The sequence below is a fragment of the Rousettus aegyptiacus genome, unplaced genomic scaffold (assembly GCF_014176215.1).
Source record: "Rousettus aegyptiacus isolate mRouAeg1 unplaced genomic scaffold, mRouAeg1.p scaffold_m13_p_1, whole genome shotgun sequence".
Lineage (NCBI taxonomy): Eukaryota > Metazoa > Chordata > Mammalia > Chiroptera > Pteropodidae > Rousettus > Rousettus aegyptiacus.
The window spans coordinates 69,069,707-69,083,942 of record NW_023416284.1 but is presented as its reverse complement, the minus strand read 5'-3'; the positions used below and the strand labels follow the sequence as shown (position 1 = coordinate 69,083,942).

General features: G+C 35.0%; 1 protein-coding gene and 1 long non-coding RNA gene across 9 annotated transcripts in view; one reads left to right on the top strand and one right to left on the bottom strand.

Moving 5' to 3' along the window:
- The window catches only part of CDKAL1 (CDK5 regulatory subunit associated protein 1 like 1), a 626,461-nt gene that overhangs the window by 389,859 nt on the left and 222,366 nt on the right, over positions 1–14,236 (top strand). The gene's annotated exons all lie outside the window — the stretch shown is intronic.
- The window catches only part of LOC118609943, a 102,654-nt gene that overhangs the window by 38,561 nt on the left and 49,857 nt on the right, over positions 1–14,236 (bottom strand). For 5 of the 6 annotated variants that reach the window (XR_004953514.1, XR_004953505.1, XR_004953508.1 and 2 more), the window contains one exon: positions 246–403. This is a non-coding gene — a long non-coding RNA (uncharacterized LOC118609943). Of the gene's footprint in view, positions 1–241; positions 404–14,236 lie in introns of all 6 variants that reach the window. The other variant, XR_004953512.1, reaches the window with a different exon arrangement.

Genomic DNA, 14,236 nt, shown 5'->3' with positions numbered 1-14,236 from the left:
AAACCAGTTAGGGAAGGGGATAGAGGAGTTAGGTAAGACAGCCTGGGTTAATTTTTTCCTTAGTATAGGTGAGCCTGAATTACAAGGGGAGAATATGACAGAGTATGCTAGAAAAAGAAGCATTACAGACTAGGAAGCCCATAAAGGGTTCTAGAAAAATGCAATGCAGAGCACAGTTATTAAAAAAGCAGCAAATGTGTTTCTCAGAATCTGTGAGGGAGATACTGAAAATTAAACCAACCTACACTGGGATATGTGGGGAAGACAGAACTCCGATGCTGCCAGATGGTCTCCATCTTCTCAGTTAAGGAGCCAGTGTTATCTTCTGTCACCACTTGCTGGCTTTGCAGTTCTTACTCCTATGAGTCCCCAGCTGTACCTTTGAGCCATCATTGTCTTATCTCTGGAGATTGTAACATCCTTTAAGTATTTTTAATAAAACCAATATTTATAAAATAAAAATCAGTGTGTGGAATTACACCTGTTTAATTTCAAATAAGTGGCCAATTAAAGCAGCTCATAGATGAGCTAGTCCGATAGGTTTTATTTTACAGACCGAATTCATTTTTTTAAAGCACACATGTAGTTTGATCCCAAGACCTAATAAAGCTAGCCAAATCACTAAGGAAAACATCTGTTTTGTTATCAGGCCAACACAAACTGCCTACAAGTTCAACACATAAAAGACTTGTTCATATGAACATACAGTTAGTTGAGTACAGCTGTTTGTTGATCCAAGCTCTCCGCCCAAAAATGGATAATCTCAGCAAATTATTTTTGTTGTTATTTTTTAAATAACCAATTTTGGTTCAACTCAATAAATATAATTAAATCAAATCTGAGCAATTCATGTATGACTTTTTCTCTTTCTAAACAAAAGTCACCACAGGGTACAAACATTCATTTTAGGAATTTTATTTGTGAATTGTAAACTCAATTGCTTTTTAAATCTTTTAATCTATAAGTTTTACAATATGATGAGCTGCCTACATGCCATGTATAAAGACATGTTTTTTTACTAGTACTCATTTTAATGAAATAGAACAAAGTTGAAATAGCATATTAAGAACTTTTCATATGGAAACATTCATTCTGTTAATGTTTGCCTATGTTGATATTAGTGTTTAAGATTCAGTATGGATTTTATTTCAGTACCTTTCTTTATCAACAGCAGTCTTAGGCTGTCACAGGAATATTATATGTTCAGGAGTTAAGTTCTTAATAAGCAAGATTCTCAGGCCCATTATTGGAGACCGGGCTTTTTAAAAATCTACTGAAATTCTCTTTATAGAATTATTCAGAATATAGCATTAAGTAATCCCTGAAACAAGACATATCTAGCCTAGTACCCTGCTGGGCGTCTTCTGTACTCTGATGCTCTTCTTTACTATTCAGAATAATGATATAATAGCCGTAGATTTTATTTTGAGCATAACTCATATTTGAAAGGAAAATTTTACTTTTATATGCATTTTAAACTATTCAGAGTTATTAAAGAAGCAGCTCACCTGAAGGTCAGCAAGCTTTTTTTGGTAAAGGACAAAAAAAAAAAAAAAAAAAAAAAAAGACTTTAGACCTAGAAACAAAATCAAACAGAATCTCTCTCTTTCTTTCTTTCCTTCTTTCTTTCTTTTCTTTTCTTTTCTTTTCTTTTCTTTCTTTCTTTCTTTCTTTCTTTCTTTCTTTCTTTCTTTCTTTCTTTATTTCATCTATCTAGAAAACAAATTTCTACAAATTTTTTATTGATGAAATTTAAAATATAATAATGTAGTATAATATTTAAAATATAAATCTACTAGTAAGAAGAATTACTTTATTTGGGCAACATTTTACTAATTGGGTTCAAAGTTAATGTTCACTATCATCAAAATCAGTCACTAATGTTTATTTGTCATTGTTGATGTGTAGTGAGATTTTATGTATTTCCTTTTTGAAAATGTCTTTTCACACATATACATAATGCCAAATATTGTTATCAATTCATGATATCAGTATATTCATTTTAATTAAACATATTTATCACTTGGAAAACATAGCATTCTATTAGATCCTTCTCTCAATATTTACCTTTTTTCATATCGGTCCCTTCCAATCGAAAATTAATGGAGGCTCCTCAATTGCATAGTTAAATGGATTTTAAAATATGAATATGAACATTTTCTTTGTAGTTGTTAAATGAGATCTGAAAAATGCTGCTAGTACTATAGTTTGTGCTCAGAAAGTAAATCTGCTGCAAATTTGTGTAGAAATGGAAAGCATGCTTATTGCTTTAGCTTTTGATAATGTGGTAAATATATAAACACTTTAATATTACTTGTGATTTAAACAACTTAGTTGTTATAAATGACTTCTCTATGTTTTACCTAAAAACAATATTTGCCATGTAATACTAAGTTGAATTCACTAAGAAACATCAAATTTATAACAAAAGCTAATTTTTAACACCATTCAATGTTTGATAATAGTAGTTGAAGGAAAGTGGTTCTTCTCACTGAGGAAATTTCAGTCATCAATTCCGATCTTAAAAAAATCATAATATAACTTTACTACTGCTAAGCCTCGAAGTGGTGTGTGATAAGGCAAGTCAAAATATTCCACTTCTGTTTCTGACAAAAATTTCAGAACTGATGAAAAATCTTAAGTCCACAAGAATGAATGAAATTCACTGTTATCATTACTAGCTCAGTAATATGTGAGATTTAAGTATTTCCACAGAGTGCCTGCTGATGAGTAAGATAGGTTTTCATTTTCACAAACTTGTAAATCTGTCTACCTAAGCCTGTTTTGTGTTTCACATATATTTTTACCCTCTATCAGTTGTAACACATCATAGCAGATTCCACTTCAGGTTGTAATGAATTAGTGTTTACTCAACTTCTTTGAAAATACTCTTGCCTGTAGTTCCATCCAGACTGTTCATAGAGGCTAATTTTCAGTCCCTTCAGTTTTGGTACTGACTCTACAAATAAACAAAACAAAACTTAGCAGTATTGGTAATTGACTGTTGATGTCGATCCTACAACCTTCAATTCAGTGTCAGTAGAACATAGAGAAGAAGGTAGTAGGAGGAGAGGAGACAGGAGGCAGATTATGATGGGCCTTACTTGCTTGCTATTTATAAAGACTGAAGATGTATCTTCCAGGACATTGTGTGTGTGTGTGTGTGTGTGTGTGTGTGTGTGTGTGTGTGTGTGTGTTTATGGATTTTTTTTGTTTGTTTTCTTGGCCTCACAGTTCTTTATTTAAAAAAAAAAATCTTAAGCGGAAATCCAATTTGTAACAATTAAATCTGAAGTTGTTTTAGTTGGAAAGTCAGGCTAGAAAGCATGGAGCTTCAAAGGAAGGAAGCAAAGTTCAGTAGGGCTGGACTGTAATGTGTGAGATGTGGAGCCTGCATGATGCACTCTACAGAAGGCAGCCTTCTGAGGCACATGGAAGGGCAGAGAGTACAGGAATGGCTGCTTTCACTGCTATCCGTTGTAATTAACTGAAGATTCAGATAATTTTCTAACTCTATCAGAAGAACTGTAATTCTACACCTTTCCGTGCCTAGATATACTCTGAAAAAGCTGATTTTCCTCTTGCATCTCAGAGATCTTTCTAAGATCACTTTTGAAATGGTTTATTTGAAAGATAGCCAGTATATACAGCTTTTCCTGCATCAGTTTTACATTTAACCCTTACTTTCCTCATCTATACATAAAGAAAATATTAATTGTTCAGTATGTATAGCATTGCTTTTGGTAATAGCACTACCTAAGAATGAATATTCATGGATGAGTATTACATATTTATTCTCACATTCAGCATCTTCATTGAAAGCTGAGTCTACAAAAGTTGCTTGTATATGTATATCATGTACAATTGTATAAATTAATTGGGTATTTGTTGATATTGATAACTAGGAATATCACTCAGCAATTCGTTTTCTTCTTTTAATACTGTTAATCTAATAGATACTGAGCACTCACTACTCCCAGCAGCTCACCATTAAGCTTTATAATGATAGTGAAAAGCCAGCGTAGAAATTAGCAGCTTGTGGAATATAGAGAACATTTAAAGTCTGTACCTGCATGCCTGGATTTTTGTATGTTTAATTTCTTGCTAAACATTGATGAACTTTATAATTCCCAAAGGATTTAATTAATTTTAACTTTTGGAATCATATCTGTAAGAAATGGAATCAGTGCACTCATATGCCTACAGAAATCACTCAGACATTTTTTCTTAGAGAAGTGCAAAGTATGGTTGAAACGTGGGAACTGAGCCATATGAACCAATGTCAGTGAATAGACATGCCATATAATTTTTCTCTATTTTGATATCTACTATTCCATTTTTTTCTGTCCATGATGACAGTTTTAATGTTTTACGTGGAGGAGTTATAAAAAATTAGTGTAGTTTCAGTGGCTGATTTTCTGCAGCAAACATTAAGTCAGTTCCCATGAACAGCCCCCTGGTGCAACCATTAATAAATGCAAACTTTATTTTTAGTAATGACCTTTCGTAATGTGAGCCTTGATCCTTTGAGATGCTTTTCACTTTTGATGCATCTCCAAATCCCTTTTTTTTATGCATTTTAAATCAACACACGCTTTCTCTGAATTTATGCATGTGGATAGACGGAGATGTAATTTAAACACATCTGTTCAAATATGCATTTCAGATCAACTTGGTGCCGGTTCTCATAATACGATGGAGTTTTTGACGGGTATTATATCCCTAAAGTACACACCAGATGGTATTTATTAGAAAATGAATAGAAATGAAGTTTAAGGATGTTGAGCTTTTTTATCTTAAGTCACTCATTTTTTAGTCTTAAAACCATAATGACCTGATGACCTGTGCCCCTATGATAAAGCTTCATATGAGACTGTTCTTTTAGATATATATCTCTTTATATATCTAATCAAGCAGATTAAAAATATTTTTTGTTGAGTTGTCACTGTCACCGAGAAACTGAGATGAGAAAGATAAATAATAGGCTATTAACAATTAGATACTAGCTACAACTAATACTTTATAAGTCATATAAATGATGGATTTAAAAAGATAGAATGGCTTCACTAAAAAATCTTCATTCACTTTAGGCATATGACAATGAATAATTTCAGATTTATTTTAAAATATTGTTATGCTTTGGAGCCACTATTTCAATGCATAAAACAAGATTTCGTTATTCATCTTCAAAGCTAAACTTTTTTCACCAAAAATACTTATACTAAGAATAAATGACATAATAGACCCATAATGTGGTGACCGAAAATTTCTATACAGAAATTTATTGCCTTTCGGATTTACCATTTTCAGTTATGAGTTCTATCTAATTAATTGTTATTTCAATAAATATAGAAAAATATTACATAAACACACATTGCTCTTTCCCTAATGACTCACACCACTCTTCCTTTCAAACATCGTGCCCCCTGTGTACCTTCATCCACACACCTGCAGAGGAGAAACTGGCAGGACCGAAGTTGCCCGTGGGGTGGTGAGCCCTCGATGGGAGAGCAGTGACTATTGCAGGGTTTTACACTAATTTTCTTCTCCAGAATTTATAACCAGTTCCAAAAGTTGGATCAAGGATAAGAAACAAAATCTATATATATATGCTTTTTTCTTGGATCTGACAGGAAGCTATAGTCTCATGTCTGCAATCAAATGCAAGTAAACCAGACTTGGATTCCTTGTGAGCTATTATTGACTTCTATAAACAACACCACAAATGAAGTCTTTTTCTCAGAGATTTAGACAGAGAGGGAGTGCAGAAGGAAAGCGATGATTTGTGAGATAACCTGCAGTTATGTTAGGCAGTAATAGAAAACATTTTAAAATATTTGAAATAATATAATTGCTTTGCACCGGGAACACGTACATGAATAAAAGATGTTAGCAGGTGTCCTACTAGTATGGCATCTCATGCTGTTGTATTTATTGGAAATATGCACACCGTCAGCAGATTTAAATTTGTAAAAAGTAATTGAAACAGAAGGTTTGAATAAAAAATCTAGGCTTAAAATCGTGTAACTCCTTTAAACTGAATTTCCAATTTAATAAAATACAGCTTTTTTATTGTTACTTTTCTATCTTAGATTTTTCACTATTACTCCGAAAATCATATTTTTGGGGGGATGTCAGATTTTTTTCTTTAAAATACTTTAATGCATGACATACAAGTACTTGCCTGTAATATTTGATTTGTCCATTCATAATTTGATAAAAGTTTTTGTCATTTTTATTTTTTGATGAATAGAGAGTTAATGTTTAATGTATTTTGAGGTTATAACTTTTATGCTTAGTAACCTACAGACTTGTAAACGTCGCATTATTATAGTCAATGTACAAAGACATTTCCTTATTGTCTCGTGTTTATCAGTAAAACTGATTTAACACAATAAATTATATGGATAACAGTTTTAGTTTTAAATAAAGGAATACTCATGTAGAGTGTGATTTGCTTTCAGGTAAAAGTGTTTTTCTTATTTTTTTTTTCTTTTGCACTACTTTTATCCCTTTATTATATTTAACTATCAGGGAAAATGTAGAGCCAAAGTGGTCAAGTCTTAATCCTTTTGATTGGCTGCAACTTCCTTGTCAACATTTCTTACGACTTGGTCCTCTTGCTTATCTTTTAACTATAAACTCATTTTCTACCCACCGACCTCACTACTACCATCACCATTCACCCCTATCCCTACTCCTCTACTAACAAGTATTATTTAGACCCTCACTATGCACTGAGGAGATAAAAACTCGATGTAACATGGTCCCTGCCCTCATTGCAGTTAGAGTTTATCAGTTATACAATGAACCCTTCTTCGTTGACACTGGATACTCTGGTGGGTGTCTGGAAAATGGCCTCACTCTCCTTCTAGGCTTAACACCCCAGAGTCATTCTGACTCCCTCTTTTGCCTGTCTCCACTCCCTTCCACTCTCTTCCTCTTCTCAGGTCAGTCACAGTTTCAATAATGATACGTTCCCTCTCACACCCCTCCCCCTTTCTCTCCCCACTCTCACTGTCCTGGTTGAAGCCATCATTATCTTGTGCTCTATCATCTCTCTCTCATCTAAGTCATTCTTAAGGTGTTGCCAGAATCATCTTACTGATACACAGTTTTAAAGGTGTTGCTCCCCTTTCATAGTTCCTGCTTGCCACACTTTTACATGCTGGTCTTAACCTTTCTAACCAGAAGTTCCAATATACCCTTTGATGCAAACCGTATTCTAAGGGTTCATTGTTTGTTTCTTTTCTATCTAAATGCCTTTTCTCTTGCTATTCCTTCTGTTGAGAGTATTTGTTCACCTCCTCTCTAGGTCTGTGCTGTCCAGTACAGGAGCCACACGTGTCTTTTGAACATGTGGAGTGTAGCAAGTCCAAATTGAGATGTGCTTTCAAAGATTTAGTAGGAAAAAAAAGTATGTCACGTATTATTAATATTTATATTAATTGCATATTGAAATATACATTGGGATAAAATGCTGTTAATTTCATCTATTTCTTTAATGTGACTACTAGAAAACTTAAAATTACATTTCACTCACATTATATTTTAATCGGAGAGCACCTCTCTGTACTGTGTGCCTCTGTCCTCTGAGCTCATATGCCACTTTCCTGAAGTCTTCCTACATCTCTTTCCCCTTACATTTCATTACCATAAGATTTATCACAATGCTCACGTAGCACTTATTCATGGTACCTTGAATTATAGTTATTTATCAAGGAATAATATACACTGAGTGAAGAGCTCAGAACTTGGAACCAGGATGCCTAGGTTCAAATCATAGTTCTGGCCTTTACAGTGGTCCCCGCTTAATCACAGGGTATACATACCAAGACCTCCTGTGAATACTCAAAACAGCAGATAATACCAAACCCAATGTATACTGTGTTTTTTTCTATACACACATACCTATGATAAAGTTTAATTTGTAAATTAGGTACAATAAGAGATTAGCAACAATAACTAATAATAAAATAGGATAATTATAACAATATACTGTAATCAAAGTTATGCAAATGTGATCTCAGAATATCTTATCTTGTATTGTACTTACCTTTCACTTAGAGGAAGCACTTTATGGCTTCTCTTTGGCATATTCGAATTGTCAGCATCACACTCTTGCAGCCTGGGAGCGTTATTAAGTAAAGTGAAATAAGGGTTACCTGAGCTCAAGCACTGTGGCACCACTCAGTCGATCCGATAACTGAGAAGGTTACTAAGTGACTGGTAGGCGGGGAGTATATACAGCATGGATGCACTAGACAAAGGGATGATTCATGTGGGCAGGACAAAACGGGATGGGGTGAGATTTCATCAAGATACTCTGAATGGTACGCAATTCAAAACTAATGAATTGTTTCTGGAATTTTCTATTTAATATTTTTGGACCGTGATTGACTGCAGGTAACAGAAACCACCGAAAGTGAAACTGCGGATAAGGAAAAGACTACTGTATTAACTTCATGGTAGAAGTCATTTAAGCTTTCCCAGCTTCAGTCTCCTCATCTGTAAAAGAGATGATAATCTTATCCACTTTATAAGTATATGGGGAAGATTAAATAAGTTAATATATGGAAAGCACTTAAAACAATTCCTGGCACAAAATGCAATGTAAATGTTTTCTATAACTATTAATACTCCACTGCTGCTGCTACTACTAGTGGTGAGTACCCAATTTATCTCTGACTGAGGTCTTTGGAAGCAGATTTAGCATCTTGTTGACTTTATATAGCACAGTGCTAGGACATAGAAGGTCTGGCTTCTATGATACTGATTAAAGTGAATGTTGATTAAATTCATCAACTTAATTGATAATTTTGATTCAGTTGAATTTTCCTTGGGAAGTCATCAAAGCTCAAAGTAACTCATCTGTCTACCACATTTTACAAAAATGATTTCAATATAGGGATGAACTACATGAACTAATTTAAGGTTCTTTCAACCCCTCAAAATATGTGTGGTCATGACTCTTAATTCGTTGTGCTGTTATTGTTCTTGGGGATACTTCTGAGAGAGCACTCCTAGAGATACTTCTAAGACTGCCCTTTACTCCCTTCATGAAGCATTTTGGACTCACTTAAGACTGTGCCATGACCACACGTTTTCAGCATTTGCTTCGCACTTTCATACATCTGAAATTATTCCATTCATCACCCCTATTTTAATGGCAGTACTTGCCTTTGCATTTTGCTCTCTTGGTGTTGTTTTCTTGTGATTTTCTGTTATACTGTTTATGGTCACATTTCATAAAGGTATTATCATTTAATTAAAAGTGATTCTTATTTAGGGCTACCTTTACCTTTAGGGCATAGCTTTGTGTAGGAAGCCTATTGTCACCTACTACATAGTCCTCAATCTTAAATTTCAACCGTGGTGAAATAGTCATTACTTGTATTTTACCACCTAGGGCTTATTTATTTACTTTTTTGACCAGAAATTGATCTTGTTAAAGCTGTTTGCTAAAGGAGGTGTTTACTGTGATTGGAGGTAATACATAGATTGAAGTGGAATATAAATTCTAATCATATTACCCTTTGTTTCAGTTAATTTCAGCAGATTCTCTATTAGGAGGTGACAGTCTCTAGCTCTGTAAGCCTTTTCATATCCATAAACTTGTACATTTTTTTGTGTGTGTGTCTCTTCTCTCCCCCATCATTATTCCCCAGCGTTACTCCTAATTTCATTTTCTCTAAGGCTCATAATTCTACTTATTCCACCACCCCTCCTTTATCTCACCCTTCTCCTTCATATGATATAGAATCTGGCACAGTCAGTCACATCTCTGTTCAACCCCATGGTGGCTGGAAATGTTGTGCAACCCTCTAATGAACTCATCTGTTTTCTAATGCCCTTAGTTGTAGGTATTCTATTATCATTGGTTGGATTAACTCAAATTGCCTTTACATCAGGCTTTCCTCTAGTAGGATTTACCACACCGATGCCTATCTGGTAGATAGCATCACACATTTACACACTTGCCGTTTATATTGGTGGTCACAGACATTTTCTCCTTTACTTCTCTAAATCATAGCACAAAGACCTTTTGTATGCGCTATTGTTCGTGAGAATTACTCAGTTTAGCATGTTCGAGAGGCAGTAGTGAATGTCCAAATTCTGATTCCTCTCTGCAAATACTTCACCTCTCTGAACCTCTGCAAAGTAAACATGTCACACCTTCCTACTCACAGGGGTTGTTTTGAAGTCTGTGAAATAACATAGTAAAAGGAATATCAGCATGTGATTCTTTGTGGGTCTTTATAGTCATTAGTTGGATGAGAATTATATGAAAAACAGAGATACTTTGGTTTTTGTGCCAGACTATGAACTGTCCAGGACTGCAGATATCTAAATAGTCCTCAGATTCTCTTGCCAAAAATGATGTAATCAGAGCTACTTTCTAGACTTTGCATGATTTGGGACATGATGTGAAGTGTTAAATATTAACAAGTTTTTTTTGTTGTTTTTTTCACTGCCTCTTTTAGCCAAGAGCTAGTTATATCTATTAATGTTTCTAGTCTCATGGGATCCTATCTCTCTTTCTGTTATTTTGGCACCACTGAGAATGTGTGTGATAAAATCTGAGCTTTCATGAATATCTTTTTGTTGGCAACTGGCACAGATACAATATCTGGTGAGGATTTTTATCTACATTTCTTTTCTTTGAGTAAAAGGATAAATACATGAGTAAAGCACAAGGAGTCAGAAAACCTAACCTGTGCTTTCTCTGCCTTTAACTAGCTCCGTGACCATGGACAAGCGACCTAATCCTTAGTGTCCTTCTTTTTAACGTGAGAATTATAATCAAATAACCGAAGAATAACTGAGAAGATAATGTTAAATGAGTATTTTTGTTCTGTAATAGTTGTGGAGTTATTCAATGGCTCTCGCACTTCTCAATGAGAATCATAAGTCACTCTGTGGTGAAACCTGATACTGTTTCTGAGAAAGGAGACCTTTTGGAATAAGTGTTTCTGGTGCTCTTTGATTCTCAGTGGTCTCTATCAGCGTGACTTAGTTTGTCATTTAGGGTCACAGACTCTGAAAACAGACAGTTAGGATTCAGGTCCAGACTCTAACTGCTTATTGCTGTGTGACCTTAGGCAAGTTTCTTAATCTCTCTGTGCTTCCATTGCCACATCTATAAAACAGAAAATGTCACCTATCTCATCAGCTGCTTTGAAAAGTAAATGAGTCAATATATGAAACGCACTAAAAAGAGTACGTGGCAGAAAGTACACGCTCAATGAGGTTCACAAAGCCCGGTGTCAGAAATACCACAGTATCAACCTGATATTCAGCTAGTTCATGAGTGACTAGTTCATATCCGTTTTCTTCCCAAACGATGATTTTGGCAATTCTTGTAGTATCCTGATGTTCCCTAATGTGCTGGCTTTGTTCTTGGGTTTTGAAATGTTTCTTGGTTTAAAATCAGCTACCTCCAGCGTCAAAGCAATGCCTTGCATCTCAGCACTACTGAACCAGCTGTGTAAGAAGCAGGCAGCCTCCAGGGAGCTATTGTGGCAAGAACTGAATTGGGTTATTCACAATCAGGAAGAGCCTCGGAGTGTTTTACGGCTTGGTGAAGCATATCTCAGACAGTGTTGTGTGGCCGTGGAGAGCTGGGAAACAACCACAGCTGACAGACCAGCCAGGCGTGGTGTGAGACAGAACAGAATTGCCCTTTTAGAGATTTGGGCCAAATGGGGATCCAACAGGCAGTGTCATGAAAAGTGACAGGCCTTTCACATAAAGGCTACAGTGTCTAATGAAAACACATCTATCATGTCATTTTTGTATGGAGGTATTCTTGGCCATTTGCTGCCTCTCTGTGACAGCAGCCCTCATAGAGGTTGACTATCAAGAACTTGGCGAGAACATATCATCCACTTAATAAACAATTTTTGAATGGAGATTTACCACCTTCGAAAATAGAAGAGAGCGACTATAATGTAAAATTGGGATGAAAACTCCTCTTTTGAGTCTCATAAATCTTGATTCAACTTCAAGAATTCTAGCTTGAACCCCTTCCTCCCAAATTTTAGATGGAAAGTTGTAAATGAACTCGGGTCATTTGAAATAATCTTTGACCCTGTGTCAGCATTTTAATTATTTTTAGAAATGGTAATTTAAGGTGAAACATTAAAAGTTCTCATTTGAGAAATGACACCCTCACAAGCAGAATAAGCCAGGTCCAGCAGCTGGAGTCTAGGCAGCATCTGGTCAGTCTAGCCCAAAGAGAAGCCTGTCACAAGGCCCTCTGAATCTCCTCTTTGCTTCCCCTGCCATATAGATAAAGACTAGAAGTTCACTTCTTGGACTTTAAAGTTAAAATTCTCAGATTTATTTATATTAGCCAACACAGAAGCTAAATAAAGCCTGTTGCCCTCTCGAGTTATTTATTCATCACCTTTCTTCTTCCCCAGTTCTCCTTTGCCCAACACCTTTAATTCAATGGATGTCTTTATTGCGCTTCAGCCATCTGAGGCTGCTACCTCATTGCTGCACAGTTTAAGAATATGAATATGGTCCCATCCTAATCCACCAGATGGCTGTGCTTTACTAGGAAAGTTAAGACAACAAAACAGATGTGAAAAGGTGATCATAACGGGACCATCACAGGGGTGTAACTGTAAGGACTTGAGTGAGTTGAGATGCAGAGAGAAAATCAGGAAAAAATATCAGAGAAGTGGGCCTGTTCATCAGAGGGGTTGAATAGTGCGAACAGGTGCTAATAGATGGTGCACTAGGTTGTTCAAGGAAGAGGTTTTCTGATTTGAATTGTATCGATGAAAATCTGTGATAGTGGAAAGGTTGATTTAAGCTTACATTTTAGAGAGTATCATCTGGGGATATTCTTGGGAGTACATAACAAAAATCAAGAGTCATAGGCCTAATTGGTTAGAATCACTGCACATAGTGAATATTTTTGCCTTTGGGCAGTCTCTGTTGCAACTGTCACAATTGCTCAACTCTGCTCTTGCAGCCATAGATATGTTAATGAATAGGTGTAGTTGTGTTCCAATAAAACTTTATCTACAAAAACAGACAATAGCTGAATTTGACCTATGAACCTAAATTTGCCAACCCCTGATCTTATTTTTAGGGTAAACTGAATTTAAACAAAACATGAATTCAACTAATAAGGAATACAAAAAAGTAATTGTGAATAATTTTACTGTTTTTTGATTTGATGGCGTCAAGTTCTCTCTCTGTCTCTTCAGTATTATTTTTGATGATACTATACAAATTGCATTTTGTGATAACATAAGATGTCAAATGTGTAATGCTTTCGAATGTCATTTCTTGATGATGACAACAGTTCCATTAGAAATGAAAATTTGCCTAATTTCTTATTTGTAGTGGACTAGATATAGAGGCAACTGCATTATAGTTGTATAATTTTATAAGTTATTCTTCCTGAGAACCAATGTTTAGTCACCTTCCAATTAAGCTTCCCATTAAAAAATGCTGTGATCTGGTTTGAGTCTCCAAAATTTCATTAAGTGTTTTTTTTTTTCAAAGTTTAATTTTAAAAGATTTAAGAAACTTACCCAACTTTGTAGTTTTTGCCCTGTCCTGATATTCATTTAATTGGTTCTGCTAATGTGAATGCCCTTTCAAATACAAAAAGAAAAAAAATAAATAAAGCAAGAGGGAAACGTTGATTGTTTCTATAATTGGATTTTCTCTTGAATAAAATGATTTCACCCACTTTATCTTTCTGACTTAAGGGATGGGGGTGGGAGACCCGTTTCTTTTATATTGTAGTCAGAAGCAGACAGAAGAAGGTATAGTCTGTTTCGAGGTATTAGAATAGCATATTGGTTTTGGTTGTAATTAATTACCAATGCTGAATATTCTCTGGCCCCTGCTTTCATTCCCAAATCTAAATTTCCACTGTGTGCAAAATAATTCCATCCAGGAAGAATTCTAATTACTTTAGTAATTATCGTCTTATCTCTAAATGGAATTCAGACATTTGCTGCAGTTTATGAATGTTAGAAATGTTTCATTTCCTTTTCACCTTGAATAACAGAAAAATACACATTACTGAATCTGGCTTCATTGAACCTTGTAATTCACGTTACCATAGAAACAGAAAAACTCATATAAGAATTGTGTTAACAGTACCACAGATAGTAAATACCTTCACTTTAACCAGCAATATCATAAAATGATTTTAATAACATGCAAAAATTCTGCGAATTTTAATATGGTTCCTTTTAAGTGTTCT